Source organism: Chlorocebus sabaeus, chromosome 12 (assembly GCF_047675955.1).
Source record: "Chlorocebus sabaeus isolate Y175 chromosome 12, mChlSab1.0.hap1, whole genome shotgun sequence".
Classification (NCBI taxonomy): domain Eukaryota; kingdom Metazoa; phylum Chordata; class Mammalia; order Primates; family Cercopithecidae; genus Chlorocebus; species Chlorocebus sabaeus.
The window spans coordinates 43,389,163-43,414,310 of record NC_132915.1 but is presented as its reverse complement, the minus strand read 5'-3'; the positions used below and the strand labels follow the sequence as shown (position 1 = coordinate 43,414,310).

Here is a 25,148-nt window from a genome sequence, read left to right as displayed (position 1 = left end):
TTTTCCTTACAATTTGGGGGCTAAATACCGGGCACCTGTCAGCCAGTTAAAAGCAACTAGCGCGGCCGCTGAACTTAAGACATGGGTGTCAGGCTTTCTAGGAAAGGGCTCTCTAACAACCCCTGACTGTTTGGAGTTGGGAGCATTGGTTTGCCTAGAACCAGCTTACACTTTTCCTGTACCTCTGGGCTGAGCTGAGGGTCGACTGAGAGGAAAGCCATCCAGCTCCAGGGTCCCAACAAGTTGGTTGACCCTGCGGCCATAAGCGGAACTCTCAAAGGCATGTTGCCCAAGTGAGACTCACCCATCTGTTATATCTACCCTGATCCTTGCCCCTGGGTCCTAATACCTGCCAAACTTCCTCTTGCCTCTTTTCTCTGAGGTTAATCCCGCTTCTAAAAATTACTCCCTGTCTCTGACACTTTTCTAGTTTCTCATATAAGCATGACTTCTAGTATAAACTCCAAGAGTCTGTTACCTTCTTTAGGCACCTGGGCTCACCAATTAGAAAGACATAATTTTTGCCCAAATCCCTGTTGTAGGGGGGACTATCTGGAATTTTAGGATCCCTCCTCAAACTAGCAGGCCTAACAAAAGCTATTCCTGAGGCTGGGATGTGGGGAGCCTCAGAAATTATATCCTTCCTATTCACATAAGTGAGGACAAAAGGTGTCACTATTCCAACCCTGGAGATCCCTTCCCTCCCTCAGGGTATGGCCCTCCACTTCATTTTGGGGGCGTAACATCTTTATAGGACAGGGCTAAAGTCCCAATACTAACAGGAGAATGCTTAGGACTCTAACAGGTTTTTGAGAATACATCGGTAAGAGCCACTAAATCTGACCTTCCTCTGTCCTCCATGTGGTCTAGGGGAAAAGCTAGTGTTTCTGCTGCTGCGTTGTTGAGTGCAACTATTCCGATCAGCAGGGTCCAGGGACCGTTGCGGGTTCTTGGGCAGGGGTTGTTTCTGCTGCTGCATTGGTGAGTGCAACTATTCCCGTCAGCAGGGTCCAGGGACCATTGTGGGTTCTTGGGCAGGGGGAGAAACAAAACAAACCAAAACCGCGGGAGGTTTTGTTTTTCAGATGGGAAACACTCAGGCATCAACAGGCTCACCCTTGAAATACATCCTAAGCCATTGGGACCAATTTGACCCACAAACCCTGAAAAAGAGGTGGCTCATTTTTTTCTGCACTATGGTTTGGTCCCAATATTCTCTCTCTGATGGAGAAAAATGGTCACCTGGGGGAAGTACAAATTAAAGTACTATTCTGCAACTTGACCTTTTCTGTAAGAGGGAAGGCAAATGGAGTGAAATACCTTATGTCCAAGCTTTCTTTTCATTGAGGGAGAATACACAGCTATGTAAAGCTTACAATTTACATCCCACAGGAGGACCTCTCAGCTTACCCGCATATCCTAGCCTCCCTATAGCTCCCCTTCCTAGTAATGATAATCCTTCTCTAATCTCCACTGTCCAGAAGGAAATAAGAAAATAAATCTCCAAAGGACCACAAAAACCCCTAGGCTATAGGTTAAGTCCCCTTCAAGCTGTGGGGGGTGGGGGGGAATTTGGCCCAACCTGGGTACACATCCCCTTCTCCCTCTCTGATTTAAAGCAGATCAAGGCAGACCTGGGAAAGTTTTCAGATGATCCTGATAGGTACATAGATGTCCTACAGGGTCTAGGGCAAACATTTGACCTCACTTGGAGAGATGTCATGCTATTGTTAGATCAGACCGTGGTCTTCAATGAAAAGAATGCGGCTTTGGCTGCAGCCGGAGAGTTTGGAGATATCTGGTATCTTAGTCAAGTAAATGATAGAATGACACCCCAAGAAAGGGACGAATTCCCTACCAGTCAGCAAGTCATCCCCAGTATGGATCCCCACTGGGACCTTGACTCAGATCATGGGGACTGGAGTCGTAAACATCTGTTGACCTGTGTTCTAGAAGGACTAAGGAGAATTAGGAAAAAGCCCATGAATTATTAAATGATGTCCACCGTGACTCAGGGAAAGGAAGAAAATCCTGCCTTCCTCGAGTGGCTATGGGAGACCTTAAGAAAGTATACTTCCCTGTCACCCGAATCACTTGAGGGTCAATTGATTCTGAAAGATAAGTTTAAGGAACAAACTCTGGACTACCATCTTTAAGAACTGTAACACTCACCGTGAGGGTCCGCAGCTTCATTCTTGAAGTCAGCCAGACCAAGAACCTACCAATTCTGGACACGTGAGGATACAACAAGAAGATGGCCATCTGTAGTTCAAAGAGAGCCCTCACCATACACCACTCTGCCAGCACTTTGACCTTGGACTTCAGGTCTCCAGAACTATGAAATAAATTCCTGTTGTTTAAGTCACCAAATCTATAGCAATTTGTGATGGCAGCCCAAACTAGCACACTTGTGGGAACAAGAATTTAATGAGATGGTCTGTAGTTCTTTTGGTTTTTATATTTCACTAAATATGTTTGGAATAACGTTAATAGATAATCCAATTCCTCTTTTACTGAAAACCACCATCAAGAGTCTGAAGACATTAAGCAATACTCTAGGTCTCTGTCTGTTGAGAGGAACATTACTTACACTGTTTAATCTAACTCTAGTTTGGTTAACTACCCCAAACAAATGTTTAGTTATAAAACAGTCAGTGAAAACTAGAATGTTGCTTGCCTACTGCTTTTCTCTACATTTCCTTAACAGACATCAAATGAAGCCCAGAGTTTTAGGCAATGGATGCAAAGAAGGGGGAATGTAATCTATAAATTATGCTGCTGCTGCTTTTACTTATAAGTCATTGAGTAAAACCCATCAACTCTGTGAGACTCTCTAAAAATGTTTTTAATGCCTTTTCCAGAAATAACATTAATACTAAATTTTTCTCAGAGGTAACACAGTTGAGTGTAAAAGGATACATGTTTGAATAAATACTTTAGATTGCCAGAGAAGTTTTAAAACTTGGGCAGTAAAGTCAATTCTCTCTCTTTTTTAAAAAAAATGTCCAGTTTTCCCTTCCAAAACCTTTTTTACAAAGCACACTGTAATTTCTTACCCCTCCCAAAACATATACTCCCCTTTGATTTAATTTGCCAGAATCTGATTTTGACTGTTCTTGTAAATTTGTACTATGAAAGCAAACAAAAAAACAAACAACACACACATACGTAAATACATGCACAATCTCCCCAAAACCTTCTATGCTTCCCCAGAGAGGTCTCTCTTGGGAGGACCCTTTACTCAAAGGGGCTTTGGCAATCCTTTTAACTAGATTAAAGATTCTAACAGGCCGGGCACGGTGACTTACGCCTGTAATCACAGCACTTTGGGAGGCCAAGGCGGGTGGATCATGAGGTCAGGAGATCGAGACCATCCTGGCTAACGTGGTGAAACCCTGCCTCTACTAAAAATACAAAAAATTAGCCGGACGTGGTGGCGGGCGCCTGTAGTCTCAGCTACTAGGGAGGCTGAGGCAGGAGAATGGCGTGAAACCGGGAGGCGGAGCTTGCAGTGAGCCGAGACTGTGCCACTGCACTCCAGCCTGGGTGACAGAGCGACAGAGCGAGACTCCGTCTCAAAAAAAAAAAAAAAAAGAAAAAAAGAAAAAAAAAAGATTCTAACAATCCTGCCATACAAAACTACACTTTTAAGCTCCTAATAAAGTTAACTTGGGTGAAAGTTTCTTTGATTAGCAGGAAAAGTAGCAACAGTAAATAACAGTAGTCTTGCTAGTTCCTAAAATGGCAACAAATGAACACATCTAGGTGGATGCTGACTGTTGAGCACTTTCTATCACCATTTCTTCCTAGGGAACAGGAGTTCATTGGTTTTCTTTGTTCACTCACAAGAGCGCAGGAACATCAAAGCCTCAACCTGCCTTAAGCTCTTGGAGTGTTGCCTCAGGAGGGAACAAGAAGAAAAAGTTTCCAGAGCGTTCAAATGCAAATAACATTGACACCTATTTCAGGGTAAGCCCCGGAGGAAAGAAAACTTAGCAGACAAAACTTTTCTTGCCTAATGCTTAAAAGTACTGGCGCATTTCCTGCTAAAGTTTAATTCGTTTTGAAATTTCAAGGACTAGGCTTGATGGTATGAAATGGGCATAATTCTATAAGGGTGTCTAGGCACTTTGTTTTGCTGTTTCTGAAACCCAACATCTTGGTTATAACGCCAGTCCAGCTATCTGGCAATGTAGGTATTATCTAAATATCAAGATATTTAGATCAACATCTAGATATTTTTATTTGGACTTTATGAAACCAAAAAATAAAGGATATTTAGAGAATGACAGAAACAATATTCTGCAATGTTCCTTCAGCAGAATTTATTGAAGATGTACAAGTATCACAAAATAAATAAGAGCTACAACAGAATTCTTACTCTTTCTTTCTTACCAGTTTTTCTTTTTCTCCTCATTTTTCTTACTCTTGTAGGAATACACGATTTACCAGTGTCTTCTGTAATTTAGATGACCATCTTTAACATCTGTATGTCCCTTGATGTTCTCTCTCCATATTGTGTGTTGTAATGTGTTCTCACATTGTGGCCCTTTTTTAAATAAGTAGCCCTTTTAAAATAAGAAGTTGTAGTTTTATTTCTGTAGCTGCTCAAAGTTTACACTTCCCACACTGCCTCGAGACGGAGTTTTGCTCTGTTGCCCAGGCTGAAGTACAGAGGCGTGATCTTGGCTCACTGCAACCTCTGCCTCCCGGGTTCAAGGAATTCTCCTGTCTCAGCCTCCCAAGTAGCTGGGATTACAGGCACGAGTCACCACTCTCGGCTATTTTTTTTTTTTTGTATTTTTGGAAGAGATGGGGTTTGACCATGTTGGCCAGGCTGGTCTCAAACTCCCGACCTTGTGATTCGCCCACCTTGGCCTCCTAAAGTGCTGGGATTACAGGCAAAGTTTGCAGTTTATGTATAGAGTGTTTCAATTATTTTCTACAGAAGATGAGCTTCTTTGGCAAAGGCTTAATGAGACTCACCAGTATGTTGTGGGTTTATACTTCACTGCCTACTCCCTCACACTCCCATGGGACAGTGTGACTAATTCTAGCCAGTGAGGCATCAGTAGAAAAATCATGTGTCACTTAAATGCCAGAGCATTGCATTGGCATTGTTGAACCCTTCAACTTGCTCTTTGGCTACAATGACCATGGGAGTGTGTGTTGATGTGGAGGGACTGAAAGATTGAAGCTGAACGGTAGGCTGAACCAACACAGAGGACACCTGACTTGGAGAGGTTCCCTGATCTGCAGCAAACGTTGCCTAAACGAGAAATAAATGTGTGTTTTAAAACACTGAGGTTTTTGTGGCTGTTTGTTATCACAGAATAACCTTTCCTGTTCTGACCTGACTGATACAGCTTTTCTCAACTGTGTTCTGCAAATATTTGACTGTTTCATCTGTTAGCTAAAATTCTCTAACTTGAGAGCCACTATTTTCTTTCAGTTGTATTTGCTTTCACTTTAGGTACCTGGGTATGAGGCAGATGAAGACCTTTGGTGAAAAGGAGGTAATTGCCCTTCAGAGATTCTGCTTTAAACACAGATTTTCCTTCATCACTATGGCACTTCCTGTATAACACCATTCTGCATTCCATAGATGTATATTGACTTGAGTATTATTTTTAAACCCTCTTGTGCTTGATGTCATGTGAGCTCCAAAGGTTGATTTCTTTTGAGTATAACAGGATTATTCTAGATGAATACTAATTTATGAACTCTCAGCCCCCTTCTACATCTTTTTAAAACCTAATTCCAGATATTCAATTTCTCCTTGGGCATTCTGAATGCTTAAATGGTTGTATATGCATAACATGTGTTCTATGGTATGGATGTGGCCATTGCCTTATGCTGTTCTCTCTCTCTGCCCTGCTGTGTTCAGAAATGAAGATTTTATTAACAATAATGAGAGAATGTTAATAAGTACTATGGCATTAAAGCAGCTACTTTGTAGTTACAAGATGAGAAGCTGCTCTTAACAACAACAACAAAAACAATACAACAAATCCACAATAGTCTACTTATTGTTCAATAGCTCTTTTACGTGCATTACCTTGATTGACCTAAAGAAAGATCTAGATTTTTACTATCACCATTAAAAACTGGGAGTTACAAGTAGTTTGCTTTTTAGCAAAGTAGAACTGCAAAATATGCCTTTAGATTGAGTTTTTCCTATATTTGCTTTCATATTAATACTTTAATACTTCTTTAGATGTAACAATGAAATAATAGAATTTTTCAGATGTAATCTATATTTCACAGCCTGAGTGAGGATCAGTTGGCAATTTATATCTGAATCGAAATGAATTATAATCCTGTATATTGAGGTTTTGCCCTCTTTTCCTCCTTCTCCACAACCCCCAGCCTACATCCTTGTCCATCCCACCATGATGTAGACTGCAGCATGATTTTTCATGAAATGTGAAACATGCCCTCTAAGCTGTATGAGGAAATTCTGGCTGGACTCTAGTACTGGGAGGAAAGAAAAAGAAATGGCTATTTGTAAAGTTGTCATTCTAGATGAGTCAGATTGAAGAAACATCCCCAATGTTCCAAAATAAACAAAAGTTGAATTGTTATATCTTATTAATAATTTAAAAAGATAAGACAAATTAATCTAATTTGAAATATGAATGATACACTAGTTCAAGTGATATTTTAGTTTTTGTAAGAAAACTGTGTGACTTGTGCAGGCAATCTGTCTTTCTAGGTCTCAGTTTCTTCCTCTGTAAAAGGAGAAAGTTCAACTAGATTACCAGTATGGGTTCTCTAGTACTGATATTTTGTTCCTTCAGCATTCAAAGAATCTAATGGCACATCTGGAATTGATTCACAAAAGAAAGTGTAATCATACCATTTGCCCCCATCCCTATAACCTCAAACTACTATACCTTTTCATAGTCACAGAATATCCCTTCTCAGATGATAGCATAAATTCAGAAGATTACACTGGGCTTCTCTGTAACTTTGCTCTAATGGGCTAACGGAAATTACTCCAGTTGAATTTGCATGCTTGCAAACAACCAATCTGTGAAATCAGTGAACTTCACCCAATATCTTTGTCTTTAAAAAAAAATGTTTCTTAAAGGGCCCATAGTCTACTTATGGCCCTGGCATAATTTCACTAATTTATAAGGCGAAGGAAAATTGTTTCTTCCTTTTGTCTATGTAGAGAATACTCTAAATGTAAAGCAAATGTAATCTAGATGCATTGTTCAAAATGTTATCCTATTATGTTTCGAAGGGTACATTTTGACTAAAACTATGGCAGTTCTGAAAGATGCTGTTTCTTTTGATAATTTTTGGAAGATATACTTTTTCAGTGTTGAAATAACTATATACTGCAAGTTGCCAAGAAATGCACAGAGAGACACAAACTTTCCCATATGTTTTCCATAGGCTATTTGTTGGCCACGATGTAAGAGCAGACATTAATACATACAAGAACTAGGAACATTAAGAGCATAACATGATACACATTTAATTGTGCTAACTGAAAAACAGAAGTGACAGCATTAAACCTCTGAACATAATCGTTGAAAACCATCTTAAGAATAAATTATTGTGACTAGGTGCCGTGGCTCACACCTGTAATTCCAGCAGTTGGGGAGGCCGAGGGGGGTGGATCACTTGACGTTAGGAGTTTGAGACCAGCCATGATGAAACCCCATCTCTACTAAAAATAAAAACATTAGCCAGACGTGGTGGCACACATCTGTAATCCTACCTACTTAGGAGGTTGAGGCACGAGAATTGCATGAAACCAGGAGGTGAAGGTTGCAGTGAGCTGAGATTGCACCGCTGTACTCCATTCTGGGTAACACAGTGAGACTCTGTCTCAGTAATAATAATAATAATAATAATAATAATAATAGATTATTAAAAGATAACTAACAAATATGGAAGAATTTGAGTACATGGGGATTTAAAAACGTTAGAATGAAAATGAATAAAACAGAGTTATGTTCTTTGGGAATTCAAAATTTAAAATACATCCTGAGGCTATTGTAAGGAAACTTAAAAAAAACACACACATTATTAAAAAGACGCAAAAAAAGAATCAGGAAATGTTACTTTTAAAATTATTCAATAAACCACAACTATCCTCAAAAATATAAAGCTGCATGATATTGTTAACAGCAATTTCCTCTCGATTATGTTACCTGAGTAAGTCTAACTTCCTAAGTTTCAATTTTTGTAATACTCTAATTTTATTTAAAAAAATTTTTTTCTATTGTTATCAAAACAAAAAAGAATCTAGCAAATAATTATATAAATTATCTACTTCATTGGCTTTGTAACTTGGATAAAGGACCATTCACTCTGCCTTCTCCAGTGTTGACACCTTGCATGAGTGTAGTACAATGCCAAAACCAGTTGATTGCATTGGTACAATCCACAGAGCTTTTTCAGATTTCACTCCTTATACATAGACTCACTTGCGTCTGTGTTCAATGTAATCGTATCATATGTAGCTTCATGAAAATGTATTTTAAAAATAAAACTATGAAGAAATTTGTATTTGGGGCCTGTACAAACATCAATAGTGTTTTTCTCTAACATTAACTTCTTCAACAAAAGTTCTGCTTCCAATAATAATTGAACATTTCAGTTGATCAAACCTGGAAAGTTTGCAGTGATAATAACTAAGGAAGATATTTGTAATTGGGAATAAAAAACTGTTTTAAACCACAAAGGTCTACTAAGACAGCCAGTGTATGTGGGTTTAAGATCCTGTTTAAAAAAAAAAGGAAAAAATTGAGATAAACCTGGTATTGTAGGCAACTTTTTCTCCTTGATATATGCACTTATATATAAGGGGCCTGGGGAGAAATGCTGAGACGCCAAGCATAAAGCATCGTTTAGGCCGGGCGTGGTGATTCATGCCTGTAATCCTAGAATTTTGGGGGCCAAAGTAGGCGGATCACTTCAGCTCAGGAGTTCAAGACCAGTCTGGGCAACATGGCAAAATCCCATTTCTACAAAAAATACAAAGATCATCCAGGCATGATGGTGCACACCTGTGGTCCTGTGTACTTCGGAGGCTGAGGAGGGAGTATTGTTTGAGCCCAGAAGGTTGAGGCTGTAGTGAGCCGTGATCATGCCACTGCACTGACACAGTGAAACCCTGTTTTTTCCTAAAAAAAAATTGTTGAAAGACCCATTGTTTGGAATGGGATAAAATACTAATTTATACTAGATTCCTAATTTATAGTAGATTACATATAGTGTAATCTTTTAACCGCTTTAAAAAGGGTAAAAGAACAAATAAAGCTTACTAATAAAGGGGACAATTAAATAATAAAATGTTAATTAATTAAAAAGAAAGCCAGAAAGTAATGAAAAATAAGCATAAAATAGGTAGAAAAAAGAAAAGTATTAGATGACAGATTCAAACTCAGGTAAATGAACTAATCTCCAATTATAAAATAGAGATTGTGATCCAATTTCATCTCAATAGTTCTGATTTCTTTATCCTTCTATTGCAGTTTTTCAAATTTGGATTTTCCCTTCTTCCAAATTTTTAAGAGAGTATCCTCTCATCTCTTAGCTTTTCCTGGAATTCCTTTGCTTGGTGAAATCTAATCTATGAGACAGACCAGGAAAATGGGAGGAGAACAGCATTTTGCATCTATCTACGACACTTTGGCAGTGAACATGGAAAAAAAAAAATCTCTTTACCTCCTTAGGCTTCTATTCCTTCATGTAAAAGATAAACCCACCAGAATCAATTTTCTCCAAGCCTTTTTCAGGCCTAGAATCCCTTTAAGCACGGGCTCTGCATCTATGCCATGGGGCTAAAGTTTATCATAATCTCTTATATTTTTGAATGCTTTTGAGAGGAAGTGCCAAGAAACTTAAACGTCAAATGTCATCCCTCTCTGGTCACATATTCTGTACCCACAACACCTCAAGTACAAAAAAATAAAGATGAATTGTGCGGCAGAATTGTGGTAGGAAGGTAAGACATACTGTGGTGGAGGGATTCCTGGCTTTGGGTTCAGGAGAACTAGGTTCTAACCTCGATTCTACTCTTAATCAGCCATGGGATATTGGGCAAGTCATGTGAGTTCTTAGCTTTGCCAGAGAATTAGAAAAGTATATTGGAAATCATTTTATATGTCATATAAAAGAACAAGAACAATAAAAAATTAAATTTTTTTATTACAAATGAGTTCAAATTAAAATACATGTAACAGATTAGAAAACTACAACATATCTAAAGGACAAAGGGTAAAGTTCTATAAAATATACAGAGATATTACAAATCAATAAGAAGCAGGCAAATAAATCAATAGAATAGTAATAGAGGATATGAACAGGCATTTTGTGGCTAATTTGAGACTTTGGGACAATGTTACATGTAGAAATGTCCAATAGGAATGTTGTTGTTCATCAATAACCATATTCCTGCTGTCAGATAAAAGTTCAACTCACCTTATAGAATATAGAAGTCTATTAACTACAGTATTTCGATTCAAGGAACTTCACTCTGGTGTTATATGAAAGCAATGGAAGTAGGAACAAGAGGCATGGATGAGGAGTATACTTGCTCTGCAATTTTAGACAATCCACTGAGCCCTACCTCCTTCCCTAGAAAACCGTGTGTATAATATTATTTGCTCAATTTTCCTTATCAAGGACAAAACTAAATAAGAAATTGCTTTGTATTTTACAGACACAAAGTGTTATTATTATTAAAGTATTTTATAAAGTAAACTCTAAAGAAGTCTACAAATGTGATTGGTGCCAATAACAAAGAACTAGAGGCAAGAATGGAATAATTGTTTTTTGTTCACCAGTTACTGTGTTCCGATATCCTAACTCTGCCAATGAGATATGTGACACGTCAAAAGGCAGCTGTGGCCGGGCATGTTGGCTCACACCTGTAATCCCAGCACTTTGGGAGGCTGAGTAGGTGGATCACAAGGTCAAGAGATCGAGACCAACATGGTGAAACCCCATCTCTACTAAAAATACAAAAATTAACTGGGGGTGGTGGCGCAACCTGTGGTCCCAGCTACTTGGGAGGCTGAGGCAGGAGAATTGCTTGAACTCGGGAGGCGGAGGTTGCAGTGACCTGAGATCATGCCACTGCACTCCAGCCTGATGACAGAGCAAAATTCCATTAAAAAAAAAAAAGGGGGGGCTGTGATGCTTTTTTTCTTTTAATGTTCATATATGCTTGTTTTACTTTATACTCCCCTGCATGTTCAAGAACTTAAAGTTATACCAATAATCCAAATATGTATTCTTCAAATGAACAAACTAAACTAGGCAGAATATATAAAAAGTAAAAGTTTCCTTTATCCTTTTTCATCCAACTTCCCCCTCCTTGGAGAAAAATTTGGAGTGCATCTTTCTACGTCTTTTTTCATGTGTTTACATAAGTATTTAGGTGTGTTTTTTCCCTCAAAAGTAATTATACTGTACTTGTGTTCTGCAACTTGCCTTATTTTGCTGGTTAACTTAAGAACACACTTTACAAATCATTTAAGAGTAGTAAATACAACGTATTTGATTATTCTTAATTATTGCATATTATTCCATAAAATAGATATACTATTAAAGTTATTAAAGATGTTTCAACTAATAGATGTACAGTTAGGTTGTTTAAGGTTTGTGTAATTATGTGAAAGTATTTTTGAAGGAGAGACTTCTAAGAATGTAATTGATCAAGCAAATATTTATTACATGTAATTAGATAAATATTGCCAAATTATCTCCCAGAGGCAGAGTTTAGGTTTTCCAAATTGCACTATCATCAATGAAACATGAAATGCCTTTTCTCCCACACCCTCAAAACAATGCACATTCTCAAAATTTAATTTTGGCTCATTTGATGAGAGGAAATAGCTTACTGGTTAATAGTGAAGTAGATCAAAATTTTACACATGCTTTCTATATATCCTTGCCTTTCTTCTGTGGATTGCCTGTTTACATCCTTCACCTGTTTTCTGTTGGATGATTTGTCTGTTGCTTACTGATTTGTTAAAGTCTCTTTACAGTTTTTGAGTCCTTATTTTTTGTCCTTTATATATGTTGCAAATATTTTTTTCAACCTATTACATGTGTTTTAATTTATTGATATCACTTGTCATAAAAAGTTTAATTTTTCATTTTTTTTCCTTTTCTGTGATTTCTGTTTTCCAGTGTGCTTTTCCAATATTTTTATTGTTTCATATATTAAGGAATTATTTACTAATTTGGAATTTATTTGGGGATATGATAGCAATTAAAAGTTTAACTTTTTTTCCCAAATTGATATCAAATTATTTCAACATGGTTATAAAAATTAATTTAGTCCTTTCTATGGTTGTGGAACATAGCATTTTGTGTATTAAATTTCCATTGGCACATGATTCTATCTCTGAAACTCTCTGTTCTATTTAATTAATCTAATTGCAAAAGCTTACATTATAGTGCAGTTTTAATTATGTGTCTTCTTGAAACTGAAAATTTATCTTAAGTGATTTTGCCATCTTTTAGATCATTAAAAATTTTTCTCCTTTAATCTATTAATTTTCTAGAATTATAGTAATGGAGTTCCTGATGTTGAACTATCGTTACACTTATATGAAAATCCTATTTGGTTGTTGTTTTCATACAATGCTGGATTAGATTTTCTTACATCAAAGATTTTTTTATTCATGTACCAAATGAGATTGGCCTCCAGCTGGAGTATATTCTTCCAAATCTTTCTCTACATGTTTGCATAAATGTCTTTATATTTTAAAATAAAGATTATTATGCTAGATTTTTGGATTGAGCTGGGAAGTTTTCCATCTTTTTCTATGCTTTGGAAATGATTACACAATACAGCAATGGTCTGTCCTTTGAAAGTTAGATATATATTACCCATTATGTTGCTTGGGCTAACTCCAGTTTTAGAGATAGATTTTAATTTTGATAGTGATTATTACATTTTAGGTGGCTATATTTAAACATAATTGCTTGGTTTTGAATGTTTTTATGTTTTGTATATAAATGCTGCTTAGGGTTTGCTGGTTTCATTGCTTTACTAGCCAGTACATCTCCTGTAAATACCGTACTATGATCTTACCACTTCTCCATCAATTATGTCACACAAATAACTCAATATAGGACTCATACTTTGGAGTAAAACAAGCACTAAGCCTTTTAGTCTTCATTTTCTCAGTATCAGCTTTGTTATTATTTAGTTTACTACTACTGTTTTCAGAAAAAGAATGAATCTTTTCTTGACTCTCCTCCCAAAATTGTCACTGAAGATCACTTTAGTGTATTAAGGTTAAAAATATAAATATTACTTCCCTAATTTAGCTAATGATGATGAACCGTAAACTTAAAAATAAGCTTGATTAAAAATGAAAGTGGTTACAAAAGAACAAATTATAAAAGTAAAAACATGCTTTGTTCTACAAGTTTTTATATGCTTTTGGCATTCAGTTAATGAACTAACAAAATGCCAGGTGTTGTCACATGTCATACCACATGTGATTCATCATGCAGTTTCAACAACCCAGCTAGTTTGTACACTGTTCAAGGAGATTTATTGCCTGATCATAGTCTTGGATGTTGCAGCAAAGTCAAATTGTTTCCAAATACTTACTTTTACTTTCTGTATTTGTTGTGGTCCAGTAATAATGCATTTGTAGACTGGCACCAGAATGGGGGCCAGTGTGGTGCAATACTGTTGTAGGTCACCCCTTTAAGTGATAGAATCAAGATTCTAATCAAGGAGTGTGCACTGTTATCTTGCTTTCTCAGTGGGCTGCTTTTGGACTCTGGAATCCTACTCTGCCATGATTAGCTATTTTTCCAGCTCCTTCCATGTACACAGGCTTGGAAACAACCAGACCCTCTGTAAAAGGTTCAGTCCTGTTATGCCCTTTTCGCTGGAGGTCATCAGATCCCCTTAGGTGAACATTTGGGGACTTGTTTCCTAGACCATTATTAGCTGGTGGCAAATACTCATTTCCTTTTCTCTGAATTTAAAGCCAAAGACAATCTCCATCTACTACTTGCTCAAACTGGGTTCTAGTCCTTCAGCTCACCATGGAGGAGATGTCAGGGATTCCAACAGAGAGAAAGCATTGCTAATGATGCTTAACTGTGCCTCTTGTTACAATTTTCTTTTCATTTTTCTTTTTTAGATAGAGTCTTGCCCTGCTGCTCAGGCTGGAGTGCAGTGGCACAATCATAGCTCACTGCAGTCTCGACCTCCTGGGCTGAAGTGATCCTCCTACCTCAGCCTCTTGAGTAGCTACGACTACAGACATGCACCACTGTGCTTGGATAATTTTAAACATATTTGGGAGAGACAGGTTCTCAGTATGTTGCCCAGACTGGTCTTGGACTCCTGGTCTCAAGTGATCCTCCTGCCTCAGTCTCCCAAAGCGCTGGGAGTACAGGCATGAGTCACAGTGCCTGGCCTGTTATCAATTTCTTAGTACTAGAACTATGAAAAAGATTAGATGTTCCTCTATTTATTCAACACCCATCTACACCTGCTTAGTTTCATTCTCCCATTATTCTTCCCTTCCCTTCTTATATTGACTATTAGAAACTACGACCTTTTTGCAAAATTTTTTATTTTAAAAGCAGATTCACTGCAAATAACTATAGTTAAAAACTCAAAATTTTGATTAGACTTCATGTTTGGTGGGAACTGATTTATTTTTCTTCTTGCAATATCTAATAAATATTTATTTTACCTAATAAAACTCCAAAGATATAGTTAGGATAAAGAATGAAATGCTGCTGGCCAAATTAGAGTCCTTCAGATTATTTAATTCAGTCTGTCTTATTTCAAAGCAGTGGCCATCAGTAGGAAGATAATGTAGATGAATATTGAATTACTTAAAAAATATTTGTGTGCCTCATCCTCCCCTTTTTAAATCACAGAAGTAATGAACATTCTTGACAAAGTAAAATTTATTTTACTAAGAAGTAAAAGGGAAAAAAGTTTAATCATCCTAAAGCTACCACCCAGAAAAAATAATTTACTATATAACCTGCCAGAAAATTTGTGCAAGTTGACTTATAAACATGTTGAAAACTGTCCATTTCCTCTGTGTGTGTATTTGTATCCCGAATTTTTCACTCACTGTTATGAACGTATCCATAAATAAAGGTCTGCCTCATAATGGTGGCATCCTATTCCACTGTGTGAACGATTACAATTTATATAGTCATACTCCTATTATTGGATATTTACATTGTTTCTTATTTTTCATTACTTTAAACACACTGTAACAAAGATAATTGAAGCATTTTGTTTTAAATATTTGGTGCTTATTTTATAATGCATCTCTGGGAAAGGAGGATCCACTCAATCTATTAAGAACTCCTGCTCTACTGGCGGGATTTGATGACAACATGCCTCACAGGAAGTTCTCTGCTCCCAGACACGGGTCACTGGGCTTCCTGCCTGGGAGGCATGGCAGCAGGCATCATGGGAAGGTGAAGAGCTTCTCCAAGGATGACCCTTCCCTAGTCAGTCCACCTCATGGCATTCCTGGTTTACAAGGCTGGCATGACCTACGTTGTGTGGGAAGTCCGTAGGCCAGGATCCAAGGTGAACAAGAGGGAAGTAGAAGCTGGGCCATTGTGAAGATGCCACCCATGGTGGTTGTAGGCACTGTGGGCTATGTGGAAACTCTTTGAGGCCTCTGGACCTTCAAGACCACCTTTGCTGAGCACATCCAGGAATAGTGCAAGAGGTGCTTCTATAAGAACTGGCATAAATCTGAGAAGAACTGGCATAATTCTTACAGGCTTTTACCAAGTGCTGTAAGAAATGGCAGGATGAGGACAGTGAAAAGCATCTGGAGAAGAACTTCAACAGTGTGAAAAAGTACTTCCAAGTCATCTGCATCATTGCTCACACCCAGATGTGCCTGCTTCCTCTACTCCAGAAGGCACCTGATGGAGATGCAGATGAATGGAAGCACTGTGACTGAGAAATGAGAGGTGTCCCAGAAAAGTCTAGAGCAACAAGTACCTGTGAACCAAGTGTTTGGGCAGTACGCAATGATAAATGTCACTGGGGTGACCAAGGGCAAAGGTTACAAAGTGGTCACCAGTCATTGGCACACTGACAAGCTGTCCTGGAAGACCCACTAAGGGCTGCACAAGGTTGCCTCTGCTGGGGCATGACATCCTGTGCATGTCGACTTCTCTGTGGTATGTACTGGGCAGAAAGACTACTACCACTGCCTTGAGATCAACAAGAATACCTACACGATCATCCAGAGCTACCTTATCAAGGATTGCAAACTGATGAAGAACAATGCATCCACTGATTATGATCTGTCTGACAAGAGCATCAGTCCTCTGGATGGCTTTATCTATGGTGAAGTCACCAATGACTTTGTCATGCCGAAAGGCTGGGTGGTGGGAACCAGGAAGTGAGTGCTCACCGTCTGTAAGTCTTTGCTGGTACAGAGCAGTGGCCTCTGGAGAACACTGACACCACCTCCAAGTTGGCCATGGCGGCTTCCAGACCCTGGAGGAGAAGAAAGCGTTCATGGGACCACTCATGAAAGATGGAACAGCAGAGGAAGAAGGAGATTCATGTCAGGAACAGACGGTGCAGCCAGTGAGGTCTCAATAGAAGTTATTTTTCTACTGAAAAACAAACCAAAAACTCTGAATCACAAGGTTGGTTGATGTCATTCATTTTACTTTGTGCTTTATAACTTCCATTTATAAGATGAAACAAAAAACAATAAAAATACTCCAATATTATAACAAACCACTCCCTATATCTAGAACTGCAATATGAGTTTGAAGGTGGACAAACCTATTTCCCGGCTGCTCCCACCCATAATTCTCCACCCTACCTTCTCTTATACTATCTAGAATCATGTGGCCTTAATTTTTAATCATTTTTTTTCTCCTTAAAAACTAAGAAATAAATTCAAAGCAGAGATTTGATATACAGGTTCCTTGTTTTATTGTACTTCACTTTATTATATTTTACAGATATTGCATTTTTTACAAATTGAAGTTTGTGGCAACCCTGTGTCAAGCAAGTCTACTGGTACCATTTTGCCAACAGCTTGAGCTCACTTCATGTCTGCGTGTCATATTTGGATAAGCCTTGCGGTATTTCAAATTTATTATTATTATATCTGTTATGGCGATCTGTGATGTTACTATTGTAATTCTTTTGGGGTACCACAAATCACACCCATATAAGATGGTGAGTTTAGTTGATAAATATGTCTGTTCTGACTGCTCCACTGACAGACAGCTCTCCATCTTTCTTCCTCTCCCTGGATTTTCATATTCCCTACAACATGAAATATTGAAATTAGGCCAATTAATAACCCAACAATGACCTCTAAGTGTTCAAGTGAAAGGAAGATTCACATCTCTCTCACTTGAAATCAATTGCTAAAAATGTTTAAGCTTAGTGAGGACAGCATGTTGAAAGCTGAGGCAGGCAGAAAGCTAGGGCTTTTGTGCCAAAAAATTAGCCAAATGGTGAATGTAAAGGAAAAATTCTTGAGGGAAATTAAAAATGCTACTCTAGTGAACACATGGATGATAAGAAAGCAAAAGAGCCTTATTGCCTATATGGGGAGAGTTGTAGTGGTCTGGATAGAAGATCAAACCAGCCACAACATTCCCTTAAACCAAAGCCTAATCCGGAGCAAGGCCTTAACTCTCCTCAATTCTGTTAAGGTCAAGAGAGGTAAGGAAGCTGCAGAAGAAAAGTTTGAAGTTAACAGAAATTGGTGCATGAGGCTTAAGGAAAGACACCATCTCCATAATATGAAAGTACAGAGTGAAAGAGCAAGTGTTGATGTGGAAACTGCAGCAAGTTATCAAGAAGATCCAGCTAAGATCACCAATAAAGGTGGCTACACTAAACAACCGATTTTCAATGTATATGAAGCAGTCTACTCTTGCAGGAAGATGCCATCTAAGACTTTCATAACTAGAGAGGAGAAGTCAATGCTTACCTACAAGGGACAGGCTAACTTTCTTTTTAGGGGCTCAGTGCAACTGGTGACATTAAGTTGAAGCCAGTGCTCATTTACTATTCCAAAAATCATAAGGCCCTTAATTATTATGCCAAATCTACTCTGCCTGTGCTCTGTAAGTGGAACAACAAAGCTTAGATGACAGCTTGTCTGTTTACAGCATGGTTTACTGCATAGTTTAAGCCCACTGTTGAGATCTACTGCCTAAAGAAAATATTCCTTTTAAAATACTACTGTTCATTGACAATGCACCGGTGTCAGCCAAGAACTCTGATGGAGATGTACAAGATTAATGGTTTCACAACTGCTAACACAACATTCGTTCTGCAGCCCATGGATCAAGGAGTAATTTCAACTTTCAAACCTTATAATTTAAGAAATATGATTTTTAAGGCTACAGCTCCCATGGATAGTGGTTCCACTGATGGATCTGGGCAAACTAAATGGATAACCCCTGGAGAGACTTCACCATTCTGAATGCTATTAAGAACAATGGTGATTCATGGGAAGAGGTCAAATATCAACACTAACAGGAGTTTGGAAGAAGTTTATGTCAATCTTCATGGATGACTTTGAGGGGTTCACGACTTCAGTAGAGGAAGTAGCTGCAGATGTAGTGGAAAGAGCAAGATAGCTAGAATTAGAAGTGAAGCCTGAAGACGTTACTGAATTTCTATAATTTCATGATAAAATCTGAACAGACGAGAATTTGCGTATGGATAAGCAAAAAAGTGGTTTCTTGAGATGAAATCTAATCCTTGTGAAGGTGCTGTGAAAATTTTTGAAATGATAGCAAAGAATTTAGGATAGAAATAAATTTAGTTGATAAAGTAGTGGCAGGGTTTAAGAAGACTGACTCCAGTTTTGAAAGAAGTTCTGTTGTGGGTAAAATACTGTCAAAGATGGCATGCTACAGAGAATCTTTCACAAAAAAAAAAAGAGTCAATTGATGTAGCAAACTTCACTGATGTCTTAGTTTAAGAAATCGACACAGTCATTCCAACCTTCAGCAACCACCACACTGATCAGTCAGCAGCCATCAACATAGAGGTAAGACCCTCCATCATTAGTAAGATTATAACTTGCTGAAGGCTCATATGATCATTAGCATTATTTATCAATGAAGTATTTTTAAGTTAAGCTATGTATATTACTTTTTTGGACATAATGTCATTGTATATTTAATGTACAGTGCAGTGTAAACGTAACTTTTCTATACAGTGGGAAACCGAAACATTTGTGTGACTTGCTTTATTGTGTTATTTGCTTCATCACAGTGGTCTGAAACTAAACCCGAAAAATCTCCAAGATATACCTGTACTCAGAGCAATTGAACAAATAAATAATTGGGTGCTCATCTTGTGAGGTTGCTAAGATGAATAATGGGACAAGAAGCTAATATTTATTGTTTCCTCTGTGTCAGCTTTTAAATATTCAGATTTTACTCAATCTTTAAATACCTCTGCAAAGCTGATGTCCCAGATGAGGAAGCTGAGTTCTGGGAAATCATGTGATTTAACAAAGATCAAATCTAGTAAGTGATAGAGACAGATTGGAACCCAGGGCTTCGTGGCTTCACTATACCTCTTTCCTGTGGATAAGCACAGCACCTAACCTCAAAGAGTTCACTAAATGGTGGCATAATGAAGAAGTTATGGCTGACTATAATGCATTTTCCTACATACTTGCAACTTGCCTGTTTACTTTTCTCTAATTTGAGGGGGAAACCCAGGTAGTTCCTTACCATGAGGAAATGCTATTCTTAAGCAGGATTGAAATGGAAATGATTATAATGAAAATATGTTTGTGAAGACAATACTGGCCTGGTGTAGCAAACAATGTATCCCTGGGAGACAGGCACCTTCAAGATTTATAAAAGCAATCAAAAATTAGCCAAATACATGTGGTCACCACTTATTCAATGATGAGAAGAATAATAATTATAATTTTAAAATTCACCACTACCACCAGTAAGAATAATTTACTCACCATCTTCTAAAGTTGGAAAGGAGCAGGGATCAGATGAACTTTGGAAGTAATCAGCAAGTATAGGATCATTTAAAAGGGTCAGTTCACTTTAGTAAGTTGGGAAACACCTTTAGTATATGATGGTATTTTTTTTTCTTTTATTTTCTCTCTCTCTCTCTCTCTCTCTTTTTTTTTTTTCTTTTTGAGATGGAGTCTCACTCTCTTGCCCAGGCTGGAGTGCAGTGGCACGATCTTGGCTCACTGCATCCTCCGCCTCCTGGGTTCAAGTGATTCTCCTGCCTTAGCTTCCTGAGTAGCTGGGATTACAGGCACTATGCCACCATGCCCATCATGCCCGCCACCATGGCCAGCTAATTTTTGTATTTTTAGTAGAGATAGGGTTTCACCATGTTGGCCAGACTGGTCTAAAACTGACCTCAGGTGATCTGCCCATCTCAGTCTCCCAAAGTGCTGGGATTACAGGTGTGAGCCACCGTGCGCGGCCCATGATGGTATTTTCATTTCAGCAACCATACATGAGCAAATGTACATATATATATATTTCTTTTTTAAAATTAAAATCTATATACACTTAAAGCAAGACCCTTAGGTAAGATTCTCCTGGCTGGATTTGTTGCCCAGGAAGCCAGAGAGGGTTCCTGATGAGTCCTCCGGGAAGGAGAGTGTATTAATGTATTAGGAATCTTTCCTCCACGTCTCTGTTTTTTCATCTCTTTGGACCTTCCTGCTTGAAAGAAATGACAACGCTTAGCTTGAAGAAGAGATGCCTTTTAAATAGGTATTAGGCAATTCAAGTTCCGTTTGAAATGCAACACACAAACAAATAGGAACTTTTTCTTTTCCTGTTTAAACCTGGAGATCAGAAATAATACCACCAAGTGACAGTTGTAGATAGGCAAGTTTTATTTCAAAAGAGAGCTCAATATACCAAAAGCTATGTTATGGTGAAAAGAGGACCAAGGTCAGGATTAGAAGTTTCAATTCTATGTCCTCCCCTCAATAGTCATTTCTTAACCTGCCTGGACCTCAGGTTGTTTATCCAGGCAACAGTGAAAAATACTTGCCCCATCTACTTCTCAGGATTGCTAATGATGATGAAATGAAACAATATATGTGAAAGTCACCTGTGAACCCAGAATGGTATATACTATTTGTTATCATAGTTATAGTCAATATTATTATTAGCTTCCACAATGCTTGATATAACTTGGTACTTGGTTACAACTTGTTTCTGTTGGTTTAGTAACATTCCCATAGCCAAGAGCTGGAGTTTTGGAGCTCTGTGTGTTAGGGCTAGGAGGTTATGTGAACCTATTGAAAAATGATGGCTGATAACCAGAAAGAAGAATATGAGAAATTTGTGGGCTGCTCACCTCTAGTCTGGATTTATCACTCTTAGCCAGCTGGCCAGATTCTCTCTATAGCCCTGACCCCTATGTATCAACAGGAGTTTCTGTGCTCAGAAAAGAGGAAAAGGTAGGAGGTTTCTTAAACTCACATTAACATTAAAGATAGACAGACACACACCAAAAAACCCAAAGCAAGGATGCTGACAAAACAAATTACAGCTGGTCTGCAATTTCCAGAGAACCAGGTTGCGTTGCTAGCCCAGTGGTATGTTTTTTGTTTGGGTGGGGGTGAGGTGGTTAGAAAGACCTTTTCTCACAGTTGGATGAGCTGAGAGACATTGGCCTGACTACCGAAGTCTAGATTGAGATCTGCGTCCCAAGAAGAAATACAGATTCTTTGGCCTTATGTATGCCCTGGCATTTTATACCTCCACAGTAATCTACCTAAGGATTGGTCAGGACTTGATGGAAAATTCTTTCTCTGAAGCTGTTCCTGAAATGCCACAGAGTAAGAATACAACCTGTTCACACAGTAGATGACCTTCTATGTTTGGGTTTAAGAAAAGTCCCTATACTCAGAGAAGGGCCAGCCTGGTATGGTCCCAGGGCAACAAGGCCTTCCGAGCTGAATGTCTGGGAAATGTCAGTGTTGGTCTTTCCTTTTGAATTACGGTATTGGATTATTTTGCCTGCTTGCTTCCTCTTTCCTCTCTTTATACTTTAATTTTCCCCTCATCCTTATACATTTTCACTCTTCAGAGTCCCACTCCTCTTTGTTTCTTTCCTCTTTCCATCTGTTACTTAATGGATACAGACCTTCTGCAAGTGGTGTGTTTGTTCTTGTTGTTGTTGTTTGTTTTGTTGTTTGTTTTGAGACAGTATCTCTCTCTGTTGCCCAGACTGAAGTGCAATGGTGGGATCATAGCTCACTACAACATCAAACTCACAGGCTCAAGTAATCTTCCCACCTCAGCCTTCCAAGTAGCTGGGACTATATGTTTGCAACAATGTGCCTGTCTAATTTTTAAAATTTTTTTGTAGACACATGGTCTCACTATGTTGCTCAGGCTGGTCTTGAACTCTTGGGTTCAAGTCATCCTTCTGCCTCAACCTTCCAAAGTGCTGGGATTACAGGAAGGAGCCAACGCACCTGTCCCTGCAAGTATGTTAACTGCTTTGTGTCCCATTTTCTTTATCTGTAAAGTGATAGTAAGGATCCTCACTTACTAGAGGTTGAGGGCAATTTATTCCTGTTGATTCCCTTTCCTTCTTTTTCTTGTATTTTCCTTATCAGTTTTCTTTAAAGTTTTTTTTCCCATTTTTCTTTCATTTTTTTTCTTTTTTTCTTTTTCTTTTGAGACAGGGTCTTGTTTTGTCACCTAGGCTGGAGTGCAGTGGTGTTACCACAGCTCACTGCAGCCTCTACTTCCTAGGCTCAAGTGATTCTCCCACCTCCACCTCCTGAGTAGCTAGGACTGCAGGTGCCCACCACCATACCTGGTTAATTAAAAAAAAAAAAAATGTAGATATGGGGGTCTCACTGTGTGGCCCAGGCTGGCCTCAAACTCTGGCTCAAGCAGTCCTCCTGCTTTGGTTTCTCAAAGTGTTGGGATTACAGGTGTGAGCCACTGTGCTTGACCCCCCTTTTGCTTTTTTTTTTTTTCTCTACCTCTCCTTCTCTTTCTTATGTGTAAAACTGTCTCTCACCAATTTAGCTTTATGCTTTCAGTAAGCCACTTTGGAACATTCTTTTCTATGGTCTAACCATCTCTCCTTGGCTGCTATAGCAGGTGGTGTGCCTGCCCTGAGTAAGCCTTTCAGAATTGAAGGTAGAGGCTGGGCACAGTGACTCACACCTGCAATCCCAGCACTTTGAGAGGCTGAGGTGGGTGGATTGCCTGAGCTCAGAAGTTCGAGACTAGCCTAGGTAACATGGTGAGACACCATCTCTACTAAAAATACAAAAGATTAGCCAGGCACAGTAGAGTGTGCCTGTAGTCCCAGCTACTTGGGAGGCTGAGGCAGAAGAGTCACTTGAACCTGAAAGGCAGAGGTTTCAGTGAGCCAGGATTGTGCCACTACACTCCAGCCTGGGTGACAGAGACTCTGCCTCAAAACAAAACAAAACAGAACAAAATAGAATTGAAGGCAGACCTGCATTTATCTGTGGAAGAAGACCACAGATAAATGCAGTGTTGCTGAACCCAAGGATATCATAAATGCAGAGTGGGATTTGATGGTTTACATGGCTTCCCATGCTCAATTGCAGCTGGTGGCATTTTCTTTTTTCAATGAGAATTAACCAAATAGGAAGTAGTTTGGAAGTCTTGTCAACAACTAGAATTATTTGATTCTTGACACATTCAGCAAAAGTCTTTCACTTTTGAGGATGTAGCTTGCAAGACCCTTTGTTTCCTAACAACAAATCTAACTCCACCTTCTCCCAGCTACTTCTCAGTGTCCAATTCATTGGAGCTACAGAACATTGACACTTCTATGTACCTTAGAAAAAATAGGTTAATGTTGACTCACACATTTAGGGAAGTGTTCTCTGCCAGGAATATGATATGGTTTGGCTGTGCCCCCACCCAAATCTCATCTTGAATTGTAACTCCCATAATTCCCACGTGTTGTGGTGGGGAGCCTGTGGGAGGTAATTGAATCATGGGGACAGGTGTTTCTCATGCTATTCTCGTGGTACTGAATATGTCTCATGAGATCTGATGGCTTTATAAAGGGGAGTTTCCCCACACAAGCTCTCTTGTCTTGTCTGCCACCATGTGAGACGTGCCTTTCACCTTCTGCCATGATCGTGAGGCCTCCCCAGCCATGTGGAACTGTAAGTCTAATAAGCGTCTTTCTTTTGTAAATTGCCCAATCTCGGTTATGTCTTTATCAGCAGCATGAAAACAGACTAATACAAACAGTATAACTGATTAAGTTAGAAAGTGAGGCTCCATGCTTAGAGCTGCCTGGGACCACTCAGGGTTTGCTCAGTCTGTGTTCCCACCACATGGTGGGTGCTGAACTACGCACCAAAGTTACAATGGTGGGCAAGGAATCTTCTGTGCTCCTAAGTGGTCACCAACTAGTGGGAGTGAAAGCAGGTAAATGGACAGTTTCTCTACCTGTACTATAAGTAAACTCAAAATTTGGGAAGAGTACCAGTGGTCGTGGGCAACTTCTCTACCTGTACTCCAGGTAAATCTAGGATATTGGGGGTATACTAGTGTTGGTGACAGCCGGACATCCTGGGTGTGTTGGTGAGCAAGACTTCTCAAGAAGAAACACCTGACTTGAGTGCAAAAACAGATGAGGAGAATTTAGATTTGAAATGTACTAGGCAGGGGGAAAGAGAATTTTCTAGGTGGAAGGAGCAGCCCGTTCTGAGGCCTGGATATGTGAGTGAGAGAATGGTGCATGTGGGGGTTCAGGTGGCTCCGTGGGACAGGATTGGGGAGTGTGGAGGCAGGGATTGGCAGGAAGATAGAGAGGGACATGGAGGCCAGGAAGCTTTGACTGTTATGGGAAGGTATATGGACATTTTTTCTGTGGGCAGGAAGGAACCCCTTGAGGGCTATTAAAACAGGGAGAAAACATGACCATATATGCTACTTGAGTAACCTCACTCTTAGTTTTAGTAGAATCATCCACTGACAGGAGAGCAAGACTGGATGCAGGAATCCTAGCCAGGAGGGTGACTACCAACATGGTTACACCTGGAATTACTGGAGAGCTGCACGACGTACGGATGCCTCTGTTCTACCCACAGAGACTCTGATGTAATTGGTCTGGGGTGTAGCCTGGGCTTTGGAATTTTTAAAAGCTT

General features: G+C 39.0%; 1 pseudogene; it reads left to right on the top strand.

Annotated features, from left to right (window-relative positions):
- Positions 1–15,366: 15,366 nt before the first annotated feature.
- Positions 15,367–16,796, top strand: LOC103219436 (large ribosomal subunit protein uL3 pseudogene; annotated as a pseudogene).
- The last annotated feature ends 8,352 nt before the right edge of the window (positions 16,797–25,148 follow it).